The sequence below is a fragment of the Macrobrachium rosenbergii genome, chromosome 14, assembly GCF_040412425.1.
Source record: "Macrobrachium rosenbergii isolate ZJJX-2024 chromosome 14, ASM4041242v1, whole genome shotgun sequence".
Taxonomy (NCBI): domain Eukaryota; kingdom Metazoa; phylum Arthropoda; class Malacostraca; order Decapoda; family Palaemonidae; genus Macrobrachium; species Macrobrachium rosenbergii.
In genome coordinates, this window is record NC_089754.1 from 20,226,566 (window position 1) to 20,235,302 (window position 8,737).

The 8,737-nt window shown below is 32.4% G+C and overlaps 1 protein-coding gene and 1 long non-coding RNA gene across 2 annotated transcripts in view; one reads left to right on the forward strand and one right to left on the reverse strand.

The window, feature by feature from the left end:
• LOC136845752 (uncharacterized) overlaps nt 1-3,717 on the forward strand; it is a 134,215-nt gene extending 130,498 nt beyond the window's left edge. The window contains exon 3 of the long non-coding RNA XR_010855241.1: nt 3,615-3,717. This is a non-coding gene — a long non-coding RNA (uncharacterized lncRNA). The remainder of the gene's footprint in view (nt 1-3,614) is intronic.
• Nucleotides 1-8,737, reverse strand: part of LOC136845751 (protein big brother-like) — a 159,429-nt gene that overhangs the window by 91,883 nt on the left and 58,809 nt on the right.

An 8,737-nucleotide genomic window follows, 5' to 3' on the forward strand; every position in this document is an offset into this window, starting at 1 on the left:
GACTTGAATAACTCGAAATTGCTCTTGACTTCTCAGAAGCTGAACCTGAGTTAGCAGTGAACGAGTGGGAAGACGCATTGAGCGATTTGGCCTAATCATTGGTCGCTTAGCCCTTTGGGATAACATTGTTTCGTAATAGTAGAGAGCCCCCACCCCCACCCACAACATATACCCACTTCTACCACGCCCCTACCACCTCTCCCACCCTGCTTACTCCGCCTCTCTCTCTCTCTCTCTCTCTCTCTCTCTCTCTCTCTGTCTCTCTGTGCTTGTGATTTACTTTACTTTATATTCCCCTTTGTTTATCTTAAGATACTACTATGCTAAAATTTAACCAATGAATTAAAAATATATTCCATTCGTCAATAATCAAACAATTGTTTCAAACATCGTTGAGCCTGAAAATCGAATTATAAGGCGAATAAAAAAGATACTGTATAAGATAAATTCGCATAATACAGCCATCCTTTAATAATAATAATAATAATAATAATAATAATAATAATAATAATAATAATAAATTATTCATCTATTTATTGATACATATTATTTGGTATATCTGGATAGTGTATGGTCGGGTTTTGATTAAAAAGGTAAGAGAAACAGCACTAGGATTATCAGTGGGAGGAAATATAATATGTGTTCACACAAGGGAGAGATATGGGTCAAGTATTTATTGAGAAAGGTGTGTGAGAAGTTCATGAGTAAACAGAAAGAGATTTATGTGCTTACATGGATCTACAGGAAACTGATGATAGAATTAGTAGCTATACGATTTTGGAAGTTCTTGTTAGAAGCGATTATTATTTTTTAACGACAGCGAAACTTTTGTTAGAAATATGTTCAAGGGAGAAGAAATACTGGTTTGGTGTCAGTTGCTGAGGTGAACTTAACTTTTGAAACGGAAAAAGGGGGAAAAGGTAGGTAGCATATAGATACAAGAAAGTTATAAAAAGGTTAGTGTTCTTAGGTGGTTTGATCATATGAAGAGGGAAGAGCGATAAACTAGAAAAAACTGAGTTTATAATTCAGCAATTTTAAATCCATAGCGAGAACGGCGATATTGGAGCGTTCCGTTAAAACGTATTGGTCCTCCGTTGACCCAAGCAGTGAATTACTGTAGGTACTGGTAGTCTGTAAAGTGTAGCGCGTATTTACTATAGAACCTGAACTTAAGCTCAGGATCGGATGTATAACGCGTTTTAGTCTTTAGTATGTATATATATATATATATATATATATATATATATATATATATATATATATATATATATATATATATATATATATATATATATATATATATATATATATATATATATATATATATATATATAAATTACATATACGTATGTCCCACTTTCCTCTTTCGTCATAACTGTTAAAATCTCAGCAGAATAATTATCCACTGACATCGCACAAGTGTTTGTATTTTTCTTAGGCAAATAAGAAACGTGGTAAGAGGTAAAAAAAAAAAGCAACGATTCAAGTGCACCTGAAGACCTGATGATCACTTTGAAATAAAGTGCTGAATTCAGCAATTGTGTTCGAATTCAGAAGGGATTATCCAGTCCTGAATATGATGGTTTTGCAGATATTTTATGTGATGAATGAGATGTAATGAAGTTTCATCTAATGGCAAAATTCCCAGTGTAACAGCTAACACTCGTAATTGATCTGAATAAACAGTTTGCGTTGAACTAAACCTTCCACAGTGGGAGTAAATACTGCGCACATTCACTAAATATGAATATTAAATGCTTATATATGATTGAGTATGTTTACATCTTGAGCAAAAGCTTGTGCAAACATATAGAATTGACGCTTTTATGTGTAAAGTATTTTAGAATAAATATTTAGAAAATTTGGTACAATTCTAAATAAGAGTGTTTAAGGTATCTGGTGAAACGACCGCATAACATTTTGCTTTGAAATCAGTCACCAATTAAGCAATGCTCTCCATTTAAAATTTTTACTGTTAAAGTGTGGGAGTGTATAGAAGACAAACTGCTGTTTCAGCGATTTCTAAATCTTCAAACTTTATCACTTCTGTTCTCGCACAGATGAGAGTGTGGGATATGAGAGGGATTCTTAACATCTTGCTCTAAACGTAATTTCTTTATATACTCAAAAGCCGTTAGGCTAAAGGTGTCCCGTCCATGAAATGCTGTAAATACTATGTGTATTGATAATTTTTTTACTGTATGTGTATTGATAGTTTTTAAATCATTAATATATACATTAAGAAAGGTCCTTTATATTATATTCATAAGTATATATATAAATATATATATATATATATATATATATATATATATATATATATATATATATATATATATATATATATATATATATATATATATATATTATATATAGATGGATAGGTAAATAGATAGATAGATATTATCAACATGAAGAACGCAGGAATGTTCATTGTGCCCAAACAAATATGCTAACATAGGATGGGTGTTACAGATAGAAAATTATAATTCAAGAAACTATCTGTGTTTACATATATGGTATTAGTGCTGAATTCTCTTTCCTTCTGTCTTTCAGCTATAACATTTCAGTAAAACATAAATTTTTGAACGCTGATATCACAAGCTATCTAAAATTCCTAGTGGATATGCACCGTTTAGGATTTTGCATGCGCGGGTTCGTACGCGCGTCCATTTGCGTGTGAAATTCCTAATGACAATCATGATGATGATTTGATTCGCATCATAGAATGGCCCGAATGCTTATTTTCTTCACATATTCGCCAGGTTTTACGACCTGGGGTCTGGTCATTATGCTCTATTTACCTGCAAATGAATATTGCTCACCGTTTGAAACGGATCGTAAAACTCCATTACGTATTTTCAGCGGAACGCTTTTAAAACGGGCGGAAAGAAATACATTTCTCCTCCTCTCGGGCTTAATTACAGCGCCAAATGGACTTCGTATCTTGCAGTTTATAAAGAACGCAACTCCCGCGTCGGCTCAGGTGTTCAGTTCGCAAAAGACGAACTGTGAAAAGAACGTTGAAAGACCATCAGTTTATAATGTGTTAATTATATTGAGTCTGGAATGATCGCTATGATATAATAGGTGTGTTTTTCAAGGAGTCGTTTCTTAATAATAATAATAATAATAATAATAATAATAATAATAATAATGCTGTTGGTATTCTACTGAGTAAATAATAATATGCTTTTGAATATGCAGTGCTATATTCACGTTTTGAGAGAAAGTTTACATAGTATGAGATGAGGTATTGCCACTTGTTAATGATAAAAAAAACTTCATACCAAAGACAAAAAGCTGAGAAAAATTGTTATGGGTTAAAGGAATTACAATTTTTTTCTCAATTAATGACAGTTTATTCATTCTATTAATGTTACAGTCTCGTTACACTCTCACCAAATAGAAGTAAAAAAGGATCTTGATTCAACATATTTCTTAAAGTTCCGGAGACTACCTCATAGAATCACAGTTTACGTAAGAAAACGTAGACATTCGTGTTGGCTAAATATGTATTTACTGTGCTGCTGGAAAATTATAGTGATTTTTGACATGGTCATTATATTTTTAATTGTAGCATTTATTCTTCGTGAATTTCCTTCTTCTAGGCTACATAGCAAGCCGGACCTACAACATTAATCTCCACAATTGGGATGTCAACAGTTGCAGTGTTTCAAGGAAAAGTTTTATACGCTTTTCTTCTTAAGTAGATAAATTGCCTCGTTTTTAGTGCTTTAAAGGTTCATACGCTCTTCTTCTTAAGTAGGTTAACTGTCTCGTTTTTACAGTGCTTTAAAGGTTCATACGCTCTTCTTTTTAAGTAGGTAAACTGTCTCGTTTTTACAGTGCTTTAAAGGTTCATACGCTCTTCTTCTTAAGTAGGTAAACTGTCTCGTTTTTTTAGTGCTTTAAAGGTTCATACGCTCTTCTTCTTAAGTAGGTAAACTGCCTCGTTTTTAGTGCTTTAAAGGTTCATACGCTCTTTTTCTTAAGTAGGTAAACTGCCTCGTTTTTAGTGCTTTAAAGGTTCATACGCTCTTTTTCTTAAGTAGGTAAACTGCCTCGTTTTTAGTGCTTTAAAGGTTCATACGCACTTCTTCTTAAGTAGGTAAACTGCCTCGTTTTTACAGTGCCGACGCATTTTGTTTGTAAGTTTTCTCAGACCCGGCCTGAATATTATCAACAAACATTGATGCCGTTTTTCTCTGAAATTGATTTCCAGTTGCTCGGCGAAGGTGGCCAAGGGTCACGTGACCCAGTGATATCATTCCGTGTCGGGAAAGAATGATTCGAGGAGATGATTCCCTTGCGAGACGATTTATCGTTTCGTGGACATTCTTCCTTCCCTCTGGAGGTGGATGCTGCGATGAGAACGCAGTTCTCTGCAATGTATTCAGGTCTGACTTCATGACCCTCCTGAAGTTGCGAAACTCAGACATGCACATGACTTCCGTTGGCTTAAATGACGTGTTTGTATACATGAAACTACCGCCATAGTAAGATTTATGTCGGCAAATTATCTTATAACATATTGTTAAAGGATACATCACTCGCAATCCCTACGATTTCCTCGAAATTACAAGAATTAGGTGGAGAATTATTTATTTGAGTTTATTTTTATCATCATTATTCATAATGAGCGTGTACTCGTACGAAACGAGTCGAGAGGCCTTGAACTTGCATAGCAGGCTCCCACGGAATGGAATGTTCACATAATAAAGCGAAAAAAAAAATAAAAAAAAAAAAAAAAAAAATATATATATATATATATATATGTGTGTGTGTATGTATGTATGTATGTATGTATGTATGTATGTATGTATGTATATATATATATATATATATATATATATATATGTGTGTGTGTGTGTGTGTGTGTGTGTATGTTTAGACAAGGAAGAATAAATATGAATTACGTGCTCTTGAAGAAACAATTATTTAAAAAGTTCGAGACACATTTATCTAGAAAAAGCTTATGAGCGATAGATGTGTAATGTGGATGGTACTTAGGATGCACGGTACAGAAGATAATTTCTTAAGCGTAATGTAGTATTTATGGTATAAGCAAAGCATCAGTTAGTATATGTAGACGGGAAATTGACCAGTGAAGTGTGCCAGACAAGAAAGGGCTTGACACGTCTCCTCCTATGAATGTTTAATACCTCAGTGCATGGAGTGATCATAAGAAACTGAATTGTGAAAGAGTGTGGAATGATTGATGTTTGCAGGGGGATGAAAAGACTTGGTGTTATTCCCAGTTTCGATAGTGAAATTTAAAATGCAGGAAAAATAAACCAGGATGAGCATAATAACAGCCTTTTTTTTTTTAGGTTAAGTTGGGCTTAATAAAGCACTGGCCTTGCCCCACGGTGCCCCTAAGAAGTGTGGTAAGGTTGCATAAGGATTAAAAACCTTGGTGTGACCTCTGGATCAACAAAGACATGAAGAAAATGAAGTTTGTCGTTGATTTATATTAAACTAACTTATTACTGGACAGGGCCTTGCCCAAATTTTAACACTGAATTTCACTATTCATTATCAGTCATATCATTAACTTACATATTTCACCTTCATTATGGCGTTGAATAATCCTGCTGGGTTCCGGCGCTTGGTCTTCAAGACCTCAATTTCATAATCAATCAGTCAATCAATCAAAGGGTTCCCTGAGTGCGGTAAGGCATGACGGAGAGAACGAGGCCTAGTATGGACCTTTGGATGGTAAATAACCAACAGAGACATGAAAGTATGAGTATACCATACAAATTTTTTGTTTTTTTTCCAGGAGGATGTGATTATATATATATATATATATATATATATATATATATATATATATATATATATATATATATATATATATATATATATATATATATATAATAAATTATATATATTATATATATTATAAATAGTGTTATTATCATTTAATTAATACAAAACGAAAAACATCAAAAAGTAATAAGTATTCCAGGAAACTATAACCCATGAACAAGAGGAACTCCCTTATATTTCGTATTTCCATGACGGGAAAATGACGACATGAGATTCATCCTACTCTGCTTTGTACAAAACATTATGGTTTAATATAAAAAGTAATTCCATATAACCAGGAACATGGCTAAAACAGATTTAAATGACTTAATTTTAAGTAACCATAAGTAATTAATTGCTTTTAGAGCAGGGAATTCAAAGAGCATTCCATAAAACAAAGGGATATCATCATGGTGGGAAATCCTGGTCTTCTGATTGGCTGTTTCTCTTACCTGTGATCGGTGGTTCTGTGTTTACTATTCTAGCAGCGACGTCGTGAAATTGTTATCACGTGTTGCATTCTAAACCTAAAATGCATTTAAAAATCAAGTGATGTTCGTGTTTAGAGATATCACCGGTGTATTTTCTTCCATTAATAAAAAAAGTTGATCATACATGTAAGGTTTTTGATCCACAATAAGGAAATATAACAAAAATAATACATTTCATATGATACTAGGTGGAATCTCTTAAAACTCGTTGGTATTATGAATGAATATAACTTGGGAAAAACGGGTAAACATCTATTTAAATATTCATTGAACTAATTCTGCTAAAGTTTAATTCTAGATAAATAAGACTCATAATTGAATCATCTTTAAAGTGAAATAGTTAATGAGTCAAAATATTATTAATGAAATAGAACATAACAGTTATCAAAGGTATAATTGAACGTTCTTCGGCAAAGTCGTCTGCAAAACCAAGAATACAAATAATAACTCGCCATCTCCTCACAAAGATTATGATAATTGGAGTCAATAATGTGTATTTCCCTATTCGATTTTTATCTTATAGTCTTCCGTATATGGCATACAGTCTTCTGGTAACATACAGAATTGATATAGAATGCCATGTTAATTTAAAACAGGCTTAAAAGACATTCTGCTTGTGATTTTTTTGTTAACTATACGGTGACGTCAGCATTAATCATCAGCGGGGGAAGTAGTACTGTGGTCAACGACCAATCAGGTGTGAGAATGATCGTGGTTGCCAATGAGAGGACAGATGTTTACCAAAAGGAAATGCATAAAATATATGTCTACCTCGTCTTTATACGTTGCTGTTTGGAGATTTCTCAAACGACCTTTTAATATCGCTCGGTTTACTTTAAACGCTCTAGCTAAAATAATCAATTGGTTGGGATGTATTTGCTTCTTTTTCATCTTTTTTTTTTTAGAAGAATATATATATATATATATATATATATATATATATATATATATATATATATATATATATATATATATATATATATACTATATGCATGTATAATTGAAATAAGAATTAAACTTTATTATTTATATAACACATCAAAATATCCAAAGGCTATTTCAGAGACTTTCTAAACATCAAAATCAGAGATGTCCCTTAAGTTTATAAATAAATTTATCGTAAAAGGTTTTGCATAATATAATATAAATAAATTATGTTAAAATAAACATTGCTAAAACAGCTGTAAATGAGTACCTAATAGTGTTAAGGAAACCTCAATCACTTCAGTTAATTCCCTTTTACAACATCCACCAAAAAGAACTACTAAAAATATAAATGGTTTTCCAAAGCCAGAGCGTTTGAAAATTTTCAAAGGCCACACACCCTCATGGCGGGAAATCCCTGTATTTTGGTTGATTATTTCGTCTTTAAAACTAGGAAAATTTAATATTTTAAAACTATGACTTAAGCAAAAAATATTAATAACCAAAAAGAATATAACAGCGTCAAAAGAATAATTGGCAATAGTTTTGGCAGCAATGCAAGAAAGAAGTCGTCTGATTAACCTGTTTAAAATTAAAAACTGGCAAGACGTCATTACAAGGAATGTGATAATTAAAAGGAATGTGGTAATTAGAGTCACTAAAGTGTATATTATTATTTTATTTTCTCTTTATAAACTTAGGAATAAGTCCTAAATTCTTCCGATATCAAACACAGACGATACAAAGCATCATGTCAGCATAAGATAGGGTTGAAAGGCACGTAGGTTGGTGGCTCTTGGTAACAAAAAGGTGATGTCATTAAGCAGTGGGAAAACGACCAATCAAGGGCAAGGATAAGTAGGGAAAGACACACGTTGAAGGTGTTCCTCACTGCTGTCTTAAAGTTTTCTCAAACGGCCTTACAAATACCTCTAGGGTGTGTTTGTATTTATTGTTGAAATCCCCATTTTTTATCTAGGAACATAGGAGGGGTATTATTCCTTATCGATTTCTTTAATTGAAAAAAAAAGAGCTGAAATAAATCAACCATACTAAGCATAAACTTTATCAGGACTAGGATTGGCTAAAATGTGTCTATAAATGTAATAAGATGTGGATTGGAGTAAAGGCTGATGAACACTTCCGGACTGTTCCAACCATCAGAAACGCAAAGTATCTGAGTGGTTGTTGGTTAGTTTACGCTGAGCACAGGTTCTCTCTCTCCCAAAGGTGTGACAGGGAGTAAAGGACTGGTGTGGACGTCTGTCTGGCGAGATCCAACCAATACCGAAGTAAAGAATTTGAGTGTTTTCCAAGTTCTGAAAGCTTAAGCAGCGTAATATATACAATATATATATATATATATATATATATATATATATATATATATATATACATATATATATACATGAGTGTATATATAAATTTGTATATATAAATTATATAAAATGTATATATATATATAAATATATATATATATATATATATATATATATATAGTGTAT